Here is a 12201-nt window from a genome sequence, read left to right as displayed (position 1 = left end):
GGGGCCAAAAAGCTAACAGATCTGAGCTCCTGGAGCTCAATCTTGCATAGATCCAAAGGCCAAACGCCTTATTACGACATATAATGCTCATACAAACTTGGGGAATTGACCAAGAAGGACCCAAATGAAGTTTTAAGCATAGAATCAAGGGGAAAACGGGTTATACCTCAAAGGAACTGCTGGAAGGACACAAATAATGCTTGGTTGGCTTCCCTTCTTCTGGATCTACTTCCTTCCTCTTTCAAAGCCTTCAAAAACACACCCACTAACCTCAACTCTCAAAGAAATAGCTTAGAACGAGAGATACAGGGCTTTAAGGGTCAATGGGGACCGGCTTGGGGCTGATAAGTCCTTTAAATAGGGTGCAAACCCCTGAAACTTAGGGTTTCATCCAACAGCTGTGACTCGCCGAGTCCAGGATATGGACTCGCCGAGTCACCAACTTAAACGTGTCCCGGGTCACGCCTCCACTCGGCGAGTCGGACCTATGACTCGCCGAGTCCAAGGCAAAAAGAAAGGAAATACTCAATAACATTTACGTACCAGGAACCGGGTGCTACATGATTTCATATGATTAAGAAATTGCCAGAGGTGTCCACATCATTATCTACAAATTATCCATTTTTAAATAACAAATTGATGAGTATACTACAGTAAACTCTAATATTTTCATTTTTTTCATTGAATTATTATTATAAATTGATAGATGTATGTGAAGATGATCAATTGTGTGATTATAATCACATCATCACACCAAAACCTTCAGAAAAAAGTGAAAAATTATCTGCAATTGAATTTTCACCTTCATATAGTTTCTTTAGCCCAAGAGTATTAAAGGAAATAGATGAAATCATATACAACAGTACCAAAAAGAAACTCCAATTCATTGATGAAATTTCTACAAGAACAATAATTGATATTTGCCGTTCAGTTTCTGCTTTTTGTTCTCCATATATGAATATCATTGTTTCAATTAGAAACAACATTACTGATATGAAAATTGATATTTGCAAGTCGATATTATGTTCAAATAGAAATGTTCGGTAATGCAACTTTTATAATTTCATCATAATTTTTTTTAATATTATCTAGTATTTATCTTTAATAATTTTACAGTGATACCATATGGGAGTTAAAAGATGCACAACTTATGGTTGTTGAAGATGCATATTGTTTTGCACAAAACAAGCGTAATAGCTCTAATGTTATTGATTGTTGGTCATCTTTCCTTAACATTATTGACACACAAAAATTAGTTATGGCACCATCCAGAGTATTCTTCAATACAAAAATATTGGTTGGTTAAAATATTAATTTTTTAATTTAAAATTAATATATACTAACTTTTTCATATATCCAATTATAATACAGACAAATTATATTCTTGATGAAACCATATCAGGTCTATACAGATTTGATAAGTTTAGATCGATAGTTCAAGAATCAATTTAAGGTTTTATGAGATATATCCAATTACTGACATGGATCTGGTAAATATCATGTTTCATTATATATAGAACTAAAAACATTTGATACATTTTATCTTTTTTATGTTTATACTTGCACGTTTTTCCCTATTGTTAATGGGGAAAAATATTATATGTTTTGATTTGATGAAACCTACTTGGATGATCATCGACCATATTTATAATAATGGAGATGTGGAAACAATCGATGGAAATATACCTAGAATACTGGTAGTGTATGAAATACTTTAATTTATTATATTTTTATAATAGTAAGTTATTGATTTATATATAATACATAAATAATCTGATAATTTAAATTATTTATTTGTTGTATGCAACATTACTTCTTTGGCCTCTACTTATTTTCTGTTGGTCATGAAAAAGAATATGATTTGAAAAATCTAGCATATGTGGTTGTTAATTTCAATTGGAAAAAGCATGAGAGAGACTATGATTGTGGTTCGTATCTATGTGTCATATGGAAACATTCATTGCACAGTCAGAATATTGTTAGGATTGTGAGCTTGATCATAATCCAAGTATATTGATAACTTCATTGAAGAATTTGAGGATGAAGTACATGGCGAAGCTTATGTTATCGAAGCACAATATTCATAAGGAGATGCTTATTTCTGAAGCAAAATTATTTGAGAAGAATAATAACTTAAATGGAGCTTGATATGTAAAATTATGATGAATGTTGTTATTATGTTCTTGATTTTATTGTTTTTTTTAAAGAGGATGTTGATTTCATTGTTTGAGTTTAGTATTTTCGAAGTCGATAGTATTTGTTATAATATACCATATTTTTATGAATTTTGAATTTTTTTTTCTATTAATGTATTGTTCATTACAAATTTCGTAACTCATATCCAAGTTTTGCATTTCTTGTCAAATTGGTTTATATAGAGGGGTTATAACTGTACTTTAAAGTCTAGTGACCAATAAAATTAATTCCAAATTTAAATACAGGAAGCATCCTTTAATAAGAGAAAATTTAAAAAGTATAGGAACATAGAAAATAAAATAAGATTTTTTGAACTGCTTTTATGTATGTAACATTTACATCTTAAATAGCCATAGTTTTGTCACCAAAGCCTTAGTTTAAAGACATACGTCATCAACACAACGCTAATAATCCGCCAACACTTCAATATATGATAACCGTCACCATTAAATTTGAATTATTAATTAGAAGATATAAACACACAGTAAATTACTTATTGATGTTTTCTAATATAATTTAAACGAAAATTAGATAAAACTTAAAAATATCATCAAAATATAAGAAACAACAGTTTTTTATCGATTAAAATGACAACAAACATTATCATTTCCCTTGCCATATCTAGTTCTAAAGGTCTTATAATAATATTTCTATAACCACAACTGATAACCATTAGCAATGTCATATTTTTTGTGACATTATCAATTTAATCGGTGAAAATCTATGTGGTTGAAATTGTTATTCGAGAAAAATAACTATAACAAAATGTTACTTAGACGTGACAAGGATAATGATGGTTTTCGTTTTATCTATATATTGTAACATTGACAATAAAATACAAGTAAATTAATTATCTTTTATGGTATGATAGCAATATAATATTATGGTTTTGTTATATTTGATTGACAATAAAATACAAGTTTCATAGTTTGCTTAGGCAAGTTTATCTTGTGTCATGTATCTATATATACTAAATTTCTGTATCTATCAAACATGGGACTTGAATAATGATAACAAAATCCTTTTTAATAAAACCAAAACCACACCTATTGCGTATTTATGGTTTTGTTATATTAATGTAGTTTATATGTAAATGTTTTCTTTATTTACAATCTGTAAAAAAAAAATTAAGACAAAAATTTGGAACACATAAATCCAAAATCATAGCCAAGTATAAATTACAAAGATAGCATCTACCGATATATTTCATATTTTATTCATTTATAATTCGGTCAAACTTGTTAATTTAGACAAACATATAACACTAAAATATCAAAATTTGGAACACATAAATCCAAAATCATAGCCAAGTATAAATTACAAAGATAGCATCTACCGATATATTTCATATTTTATTCATTTATAATTCGGTCAAACTTGTTAATTTAGACAAACATATAACACTAAAATATCAAAAGCAACGAGTAACAATACGCACCATTAGTTCAATATATCAATTAACACGTTTACAATTGTAAAGTTATGAAATCAGAAATCTACATAGGGCTAGGAGCAAGACTCTTTAACATTAAGTAAATATGGTCTTTAACATCAAGTAAATATGGTCTTCAACATTAAGTATAAAGTTACTAAAAATTACAAGTTCATTAGACACCATAACTTGACAATAAGAAGAAAACAAAACTATATTCTTGATATAACTCTTTCACAGTTCTTAAGCATTCTAATAATCAACTACATAAAATGTATAAATGATGATCAAAAAATAAGTTTTTTTCTAGAAAAATCTCAATAACTTAAACTTAGAACACTTTGAAAAGAGGAAAGAATAATTTAGGATGAAAATACTTCGGCTCAAATGTGCAATTGGGGAATGAAGACCAAGAAGATGATGGATCCGTCATGGCTGCTGTAACATATACATTTTGAAATCGTGTTTTATAATGAATAATATTGTGAAATACTATGTGAATTTGAGTATTGAGTACTAACAAATAGTTTTTACTAGAAATGAAGTAAAACTATGTTTAGAATTACTCAGAAAATATTAGAAATCTTATGAGATTCCAACTAAAAGTCAAATAGTGAAATTTAGTGAAAAATATAAAATTTGAAATAAGTAAAATTTTATTATTGAAAGTTGTAAATAATCTCGTTAGAAACTTGTAGGCGAAAACCTCGTCGAAATCTGAGTTATAACGAAGAAGTTATGACCAATCGAAGTTCCGCGACAAAACCGGCACGGCGCCGAATGACGTAAAAAGTGAGTTTTTGATAACCTACTTTTTAGCCTTAGTGATCTAAATGAAAATCGTATTATTCGTTAAACCGAGAAATTTGATAAAAAGAACACCAAAATCTGACTTCGTATGAGGAAATTATGATTTTTCTAAGTTTCGGAATAGCAGTAGACAACTAAAAACTCAAAATAAAGATCGAGCGATATTTAGCCGACATGACCTAAACGAGAATTGAAGGTCTCATCAATAGTAGTACAACGGTAAAAAGTCTGATGAAAACGGACGTCAGATGAAAAAGTTATGAATTTTTAACGGATTTTTCAATCCCGGTCTGTTAAAAATAATAATATTAAAAATAAAGTCAAAATTTGCCGAAAAAGTCTAAACGAAAGTTGTAGAATATATTACCACCTATGCGTTCATATAAAGAACGTCAAAAACAGAGCCTGTATGCGAAAGTTATGAATTTCGAAAGATTTTGGTTCAATTTTCGAGGAATTTCGCATGAATAGTGGTTATCTCATCCGGAAGCGCCACATGTCGCGACCTGTTTTGACCGAATCACGATCCACTAACAGTCTGATGTGCCTCGCAATGTAGCTCCGTGTCACGCGTCCGAGCTCGCCCTGTGTCCTCTTCTGATTGGACCGAACCTCGCAGCGCGACTTCCGACCTTGGCTCCGTGGCCCTCGCAGCTATTGCCACCGAGCTGCTTCGCTGCTGACTCACCCTTCCCCCTCGCGTGTCTCTCTCCCTTGCTGCCATCTGTCTCGTTGACTCCTCCTTCTCGGACCGACCCTCGCATTCTCGACCTATAAAAGGGAGGCATGTGAGCCTTCCCGGGTAGTTTTGAGATTTTGACACTTTTTCACCCTAAATTCATATTTTAGCTATTTTGACTTCCCCCAAAGCCCTGGTCTCAATTTTAGCACCCAAAACACATCCCGAAGCTCCTGAGAAGCCCGAAAAATTTATTTTTTCGGTTTTGAAGCCCTACCTTCGCAAAGCCCGGTTTTCAATTAAGCTCCCGGTTTTCAACATAGAAAGTCATATTTAAAGCCAAAGTGCTGCCCAAATTACTATTTTGACCACCGGTTAATTCCAGGTGAGTTCAATATATATGAACAATTGTATATTATGTGTTATATGTGCTATGTACTTTTCAGTGTTATTATTTTGAGTTATTGTCCCGTGTTATTTTATTCGCTATTTTTATAGCAAAAGTAATACCTTTGACCATGTGATCAGTGAAAGGACTTAGATTCACATTGGTACTGATACGTAGCCTCTGGCCATGTAGAGCATGTCTCCGTAAGAGAATGACTTCTATTCTATGGCATTGACAAACGGTTAGACATGACTATAAGCCTGAAATCTAACAAGATGTTAATCAGAAATTGTATGTCTTCTATGCCATTTGGGCCAAAGCTTTATTGATGTATATCAAGTATGGAAATTGTTATGTCTCATTGATTGTATATTTTTGAATCAAGTCATTGATTGATATGGAAAGCATAACACATGATTCTCATATGCCTTTGTTGTTCCTTGTTTCTCTTTGCTTCTGTTATATTGAAGTATATATATATGGCATAACGTTATATTATATCTATTATTGAACTCACTAAGCGTCACCGCTTACCCTATTAATGTTTAATAATTGCAGGTAATAAGTAATCAGTATGATCGTATACTGTTCAAAGATTTAGAATAGTTTGTATTAATACTTTTGTACTTCAGCTAATGTTTGTATAAATTACAATATCATGGGTAGTTATGTAATATATAACACTTTGTAATAGTCGGTTTGTATCCAGTAGTTTGTAACCTCTTTATCAATGTAAAATATTGTTTTTATGAATATGCAAGTAGCATGTTTTGGAGTAATAATATTGTGAAGTATGAAAGTTTGGGTCTTTCAGAAATACGAAAGTTGGGGTCTTTCAGCTGCAAACAAAGACAATTGTAAAGTTAGAGAATATCAATTTCCTCTTCACTATGCCATCCGGATGTTGCCACGCCAAGATATAGATTCGACCATCCATGGCGTTTCACCTTTTCTCAGAATACATCGATCATCATAACCATCTCTATAACCAAATTCCCATTAAATTACCGCTGTTGCCACGAACAGACATAATCACCACCACCACCACCACCATTGCTAAAGTTGGATAGATCTTTCAGAGTATAATGTTGTAATAGGAAGAAATGAAAGTAAGATGCTATAATAAACAAACCAAGGAAGGCTCAGATTTATTGTAATTTAAGGAAATTAATGATCGAAATCCGACATGGCTGCAATCACAGGTGCAAGTAAATTTTGTAAAAGAAATTTCTAGAAACATCCACATGCCTTCTAGATTGCCCAACCAAGTTACAAATTTAATCAACAAATTCCGATTTTGCTAAGATGAAATATCATCATCGTCATAGCCTTCGATAATCGACTAACAAAATTTTCTCTTGTCCTTTTGATTACTCTTCTAGGGTTAAATGCAAGAATAAACGGCATACATTCGCATGGATGTGAGTAGATATAATATACACACACACACACACACAGAGAGAGAGAGAGAGGGGTCTTAAGAGACGTAGATCGGCGGCGAAATCATGGGCTCATGCTTAATCGAAAGACCAAATGGCAAGAGAGGAAAATCTCGTTACTGTCTCGCCTGAGCCTCATTCCCCTGAGCAACACAACGCCCCCGTGACCGTTCCATTTTAACTTTGTGATATATTATCTTTTACTAAGCCCACGGTTTCACGTTTCTTGGACTTCAAAATCGGCCCATAACACTCAAAATTTTCCCTCTAAATTCCACCACCACCAAATAGAGTTGCACAAATTAAACTTTTTATTTTAATCGGTTTAACATAGACAAGTTGTGAGAAAAATACGAAGTTGTAAATATTTAACATTTACGATAAAAATGAATTCATAAGAAAAAAGTTTAAAAAATATTGAATTATTGAAATTGAAGTGTTAAATATGAAGATGTAACATTTAGGAGTTAGAATTTATAAGAAAAATAAGAAAGGTATTGAATTATTGAAATTAAAATGCTCATTTATCTTTATCTCACTTCCAAAAAACCAAAAAATAAAAAACAAATTCTAACTGCAACCAGTATAGAGAAAACTAGTTAAAAAAAAAAAAAAAAAAAAAAAAACTAATTTAAAACCGATATACGTGCACCTCGACCTACAAATGCAATTTAATATTGCTATTAATAATCATGTTTATATGAAAAGTTGAAAACCATTTAGTAAGATATTTTCTTAATCTACTATAAGAAATGAATGTTTTTTTGTCATATATCATACTCTCATTCAATTTATTAAATATCATTTTGTGGTTACGTTGAATTAATTTCTTTTTCATATGTCATTTTATGAAATTTTCTATTTTAATAAATTACATATAATACTTTAATATAATCATTACAGTAAATGTAATAATAAATGAATATCAATTATATTAATTGAAATATATTTTTATTTCAAATTTCTCAAATTAAAGTTCTTTAGTTTAGTTTGTTTATTTATTTAAATTTAAATGATAAAGAAAATCAATTTTAATAATTTATAATTTTTTTTTATTCTTATAAATCCAAAATTCTTAAATATTTAAACTTTTATATTTAATTTTTGTAATTAACCCATATAATCTTTATATTTAATTTTTGTAATTAACCTATATAATATATAAATCTTACACCTAATTAAATTATTAAACTTGACTCTTTTTATTTATCAAAAAACCATTTTTAACCGATATTTGTCCATTAATTCCATCATATTTATGCTTACGTGTAAATTTGCTAACAAGTCACGATGATGAGGTATTTTTATATTGATTCCATTAACTCCATCATATTTATGCTTACGTGTAAATCTGCTAACAAGTCACAATGATGAGGTATTTTTATATTGATATGCCATTTATTTTGGTAATTGTTATAGTTATGTCACACCATCTCAACCTCGCCATTGTCATCTCATACCCTCATTATCCCCCTCTATCATCTTTCAATTCTTTGGTTTGCAAATTGTTTACGAAAGAATTCGAATCTTTCAAGAAATTGAAATCTGTCAAAAATTATAATCTAATTCAATAATTTTGTTTGGTTTATAGGAAAAGATGGCACAAAAAAAGAGATTATGCAAGAAAAGGAATTTAATTTCATCCTATTTTTAATGGAATGGACTTCCCCTCATTTGTTGGAAAGTTCATTTCATTTAGAAAATCCAATTCTTGTAACAAATCTTGAACCAAACATATGATGAAATTAAATTTCAGTTCCATATAATTCCCAAAAATTCCTGCTAGCAAAACACCACCTTAGTTATTTCAAGCTCGTTAACATGAAAAAAATAAAATCTTATTTACATTCCATAAGAAAAACTACTCGAATTCAAACTTCTTACTAAAACTTCATAGAAAGTTTTGTCTATATAGATCGTCACACTTTAAAACTAATTCCCAACTTACATGGCATCTCTCAACAATTACACTTTAATAAATTTTTTATCATATGATGCAATTCCTTATCTTTAGTTGATATTCCCTCGGATATTATTAGGTTGGATTGCATTGTACAACGTAATTGTAAGATCCAGACACTTGTTAGCTTTTAAGTTTCGTGCTAGTTGCTTGATCTATACATATATCGGATGTATAAGATACATGTTTTTTGTTTAAATTGCTTTGGGTAATTGACCACAGAATGTGTGGTTAAATGTTGCCAGGTTGATTTTTTTGTACATGACAAGAAAATGTTGTCTTTATAGTTGTAATAGTAATAGTGACCATACATCATTTCCTTTTGTTTCAGTAATTTTAATTGATCATATGCTAGTTTTTGCTTATTTGGTTTATAAATTGAAGGATTGTGTTGAAGAATGTCACAAAAAAACAAAAACAACGATTACGATAAAAGAACATGTCAAACATGACATGAAGATGAGAAACGATTTTGAACTTCCAATTTTAAAAGGGTTACGATTGTAATAGTGTTTTTAGATTACATGGTTTATTTGAATGTTACTTTTGTATATTTTGATTAATGTACGATTTCATGTGTATGACGTAAAACAATAGAACTTTTAAATTGGAAACAAGATTTTTCAAGTAAATTTTAGCATACGTTTTTAGTTTTTACTTAAATTATATATAAAATTAAACCTTGACTTTTTTTAAAAACAAATACTACAACTACTGATTGAGTTTCCTTAAAAATTATAATGTTATAATTTTAGTAAAAACTAAAAACGTATGCTAAAAATTAAACACGAAGATAAAACAAAATAAATAATATTTTTGACCACAGTCGACGACTCCAACAATATCTATAATTAAATTATGTACACCCTACATAGACCGTTTCCTCGGATGAACAAACTTTCGAATTTTAATTTTATAGCAGGATTTTTTTAGTTCAAAAAACCATTTTCTCACATGTTTTCAAATTATTAAGATATTATCAACATCATAATCAGCTTTTACACCATTTTACTATAAACTTGTAATTTCCTACTTCATTTATATCACGCAAAGCAAATCATAGAAACTGAATGTTAAAATACATGTATACGCATAGATGATATGGTGTTGCATGCACTTTAAACTCAAAAGATGGATGCAAAATAAAATTTTGTTTGAAAAACATTAGTATGGGAATCTCATAACGAAAACAATTGAAAATCAGAGCAGTTAATTGAATTTTTGCTTGTTTGTGACTTTTGTTTTATGTTTAGATAAAAAATACTCCAGAAAAAGACATAATTTAAGAAGGAATTAAGAATTTAAAGCATTTGAAAAATCATGTGAAGAGAATGAGGCTCAGATCTGTAAGTTGAAGTCAAACAAAGGGGTCGAACACCGCCATGGCTGCAACACCGGCTGCACGTCAAGAGAAGGACGAGCCTAAGAAGCATTTCCTCCTCTAACATACCATCCGGGTTGCCCCGCCAAGATACGGGCCGAATTCAACCCTGTGCCCGATTAATGATGCCCGGATAACAATACATACAGAAATTAAATATCATCGCCATCTCAAAATACCATCGCAGTTACAGATATAAACACACACACCCACACAAATGTAGATGAGTAGAAAGAAAAGTAGTAGGATATTTGATCTCTGTATATATATATATATTTATTTATTTATTTATTTTTTTCAAGGGCTGTTGTTTTATGATGAAAAAAGGGGATAGACTCACCGGCTCAACATGATCGGATCAGATCCGATTATGAGTTGGCAAGAGAGGGGCAACCACCCTTTGAAAACCTCCCGTCTCTCTCGCCGGAGCCTCCTTTGTTTTTCCGAGCATCATCTTCAGATCCCCAATTCTGGTGTCTCTGCGTTCGATAGCAGTAGTTTATAGTCATAGTAATTTCCATTTCTGTCCTTCGTCTTATTAGATATTAACGGATATGGACTTGACCTGCGTAGGGCGGAGGGTATATTGGTCAATTCCTAATAAACAAGTTTATTAACAATGCACTCATCCTTGTTAACAGTTTAGTAATTTGGCCACAAATTTAAAGCAAACCCACGCATTGGATCCATCAAAGTTTCATTTATTTATTTGATTAAATTACACCGATCGTTACTGGTGTAGGTGTCAGTGTAAGTTACTAGTGTAGGTGTCAGTGTAGGTGTCAAAAAATATATTCACATTCTATTTTTTAAATTTAACTCGGATCGTATTTCGTTTGTCTAAAAGTTACATGATCATCTGGACATAAAAAGACCATTATGCCCTTATTTATTTCTTTTTTTTTATTTCTTTTTCTATTTTTTTGTAATTGTGAATTATTTATTGATTTATTTACTAAAAAAAACTTTTCAAAAGAAATGGTGACCCTAAGTTCATAACTATTTCCCCATTTCTTCTTCAACACACCTCTTATCCACCATTACCACCCGCAGTGGCGACTCCGACGACACCTTCGGCCAACTCCAATACTCCGACGACATCTCAAGCCAACCTCACCAATCCACCCCTTCCCTTTCCCTAATTTCCTTTCTTCTTGTTCTTTGAATTCGATCGGTAATCTCCCCTACTCTCTCTCTCTCTCTCTCTCACACACACACACACACAAACTACTCTCTATCTCTCTCTCTCTTTACTATCCTCTTTCTAATCTTCAGCACCTCCACCTATCACCGACAACACCTCCTATAACCACTATCGCTCATCACTCAAGCCTAAAAAAACGAACCCTAAGCATGTAAATCGAAGAAGAGAAGATTAAGATCGGAGAAGCAAGCTCATATCGAACCCAAATCTTCTCCATCGACGATGGAGACGGAGAGGTGATTGCATTCCCGATGGTGTTTAAGATGGTTTTCAGGGCTAATTTGGTGACAGTTCAGTCAGTATTCGTGAAGGTGAGGTTCATAAATAGTTGTCGGTATTTAACAACAGGTTTGACTGTTATGTGGTGGATTTTGAAGGCAATGATTTTCTAGGGTGGTGGCAACAACTGTTGTTGTTTTCGTTGGTGTAAAGGTTAGAAACAGATGGTTTAGAGGTTGGGTTCTGTGATGGGCGACCGGTGTTCCCAGTGAAGTGGTTCATGGTGAAGGCCATATTCATGAAAAAAATGGTCGATGGTTCTGTGAATAGGGGAAGCTATAAACAACAAAAGTGGTCGGATTTTAACTTTAAGGGGTGTGCTCAGGTGGTGGTTGGCCGAAAGTGGTGGATCGGTGGTTTTCAAGAGGTAACATGGGAGGGAGGAGGAGAGATGAGAAAAAAGAATTTATTGGGTAGGGATGTTGGGTTTTTT

At 31.7% G+C, this 12201-nt stretch overlaps 1 long non-coding RNA gene across 1 annotated transcript; it reads right to left on the bottom strand.

Annotated features, from left to right (window-relative positions):
• Positions 1–3831: 3831 nt before the first annotated feature.
• Positions 3832–10853, bottom strand: LOC145008630 (uncharacterized). The gene is made up of 2 exons (XR_013663572.1): positions 10626–10853; positions 3832–4066 (listed from the first exon to the last, which is right to left on the bottom strand). It is a non-coding gene; the product is annotated as an uncharacterized LOC145008630 (long non-coding RNA).
• Between the last annotated feature and the right edge of the window lie 1348 nt (positions 10854–12201).

Source organism: Lactuca saligna, chromosome 8 (assembly GCF_052625555.1).
Source record: "Lactuca saligna cultivar CGN05327 chromosome 8, ASM5262555v1, whole genome shotgun sequence".
Classification (NCBI taxonomy): domain Eukaryota; kingdom Viridiplantae; phylum Streptophyta; class Magnoliopsida; order Asterales; family Asteraceae; genus Lactuca; species Lactuca saligna.
This window is presented reverse-complemented; position numbering and strand designations above follow the sequence as displayed.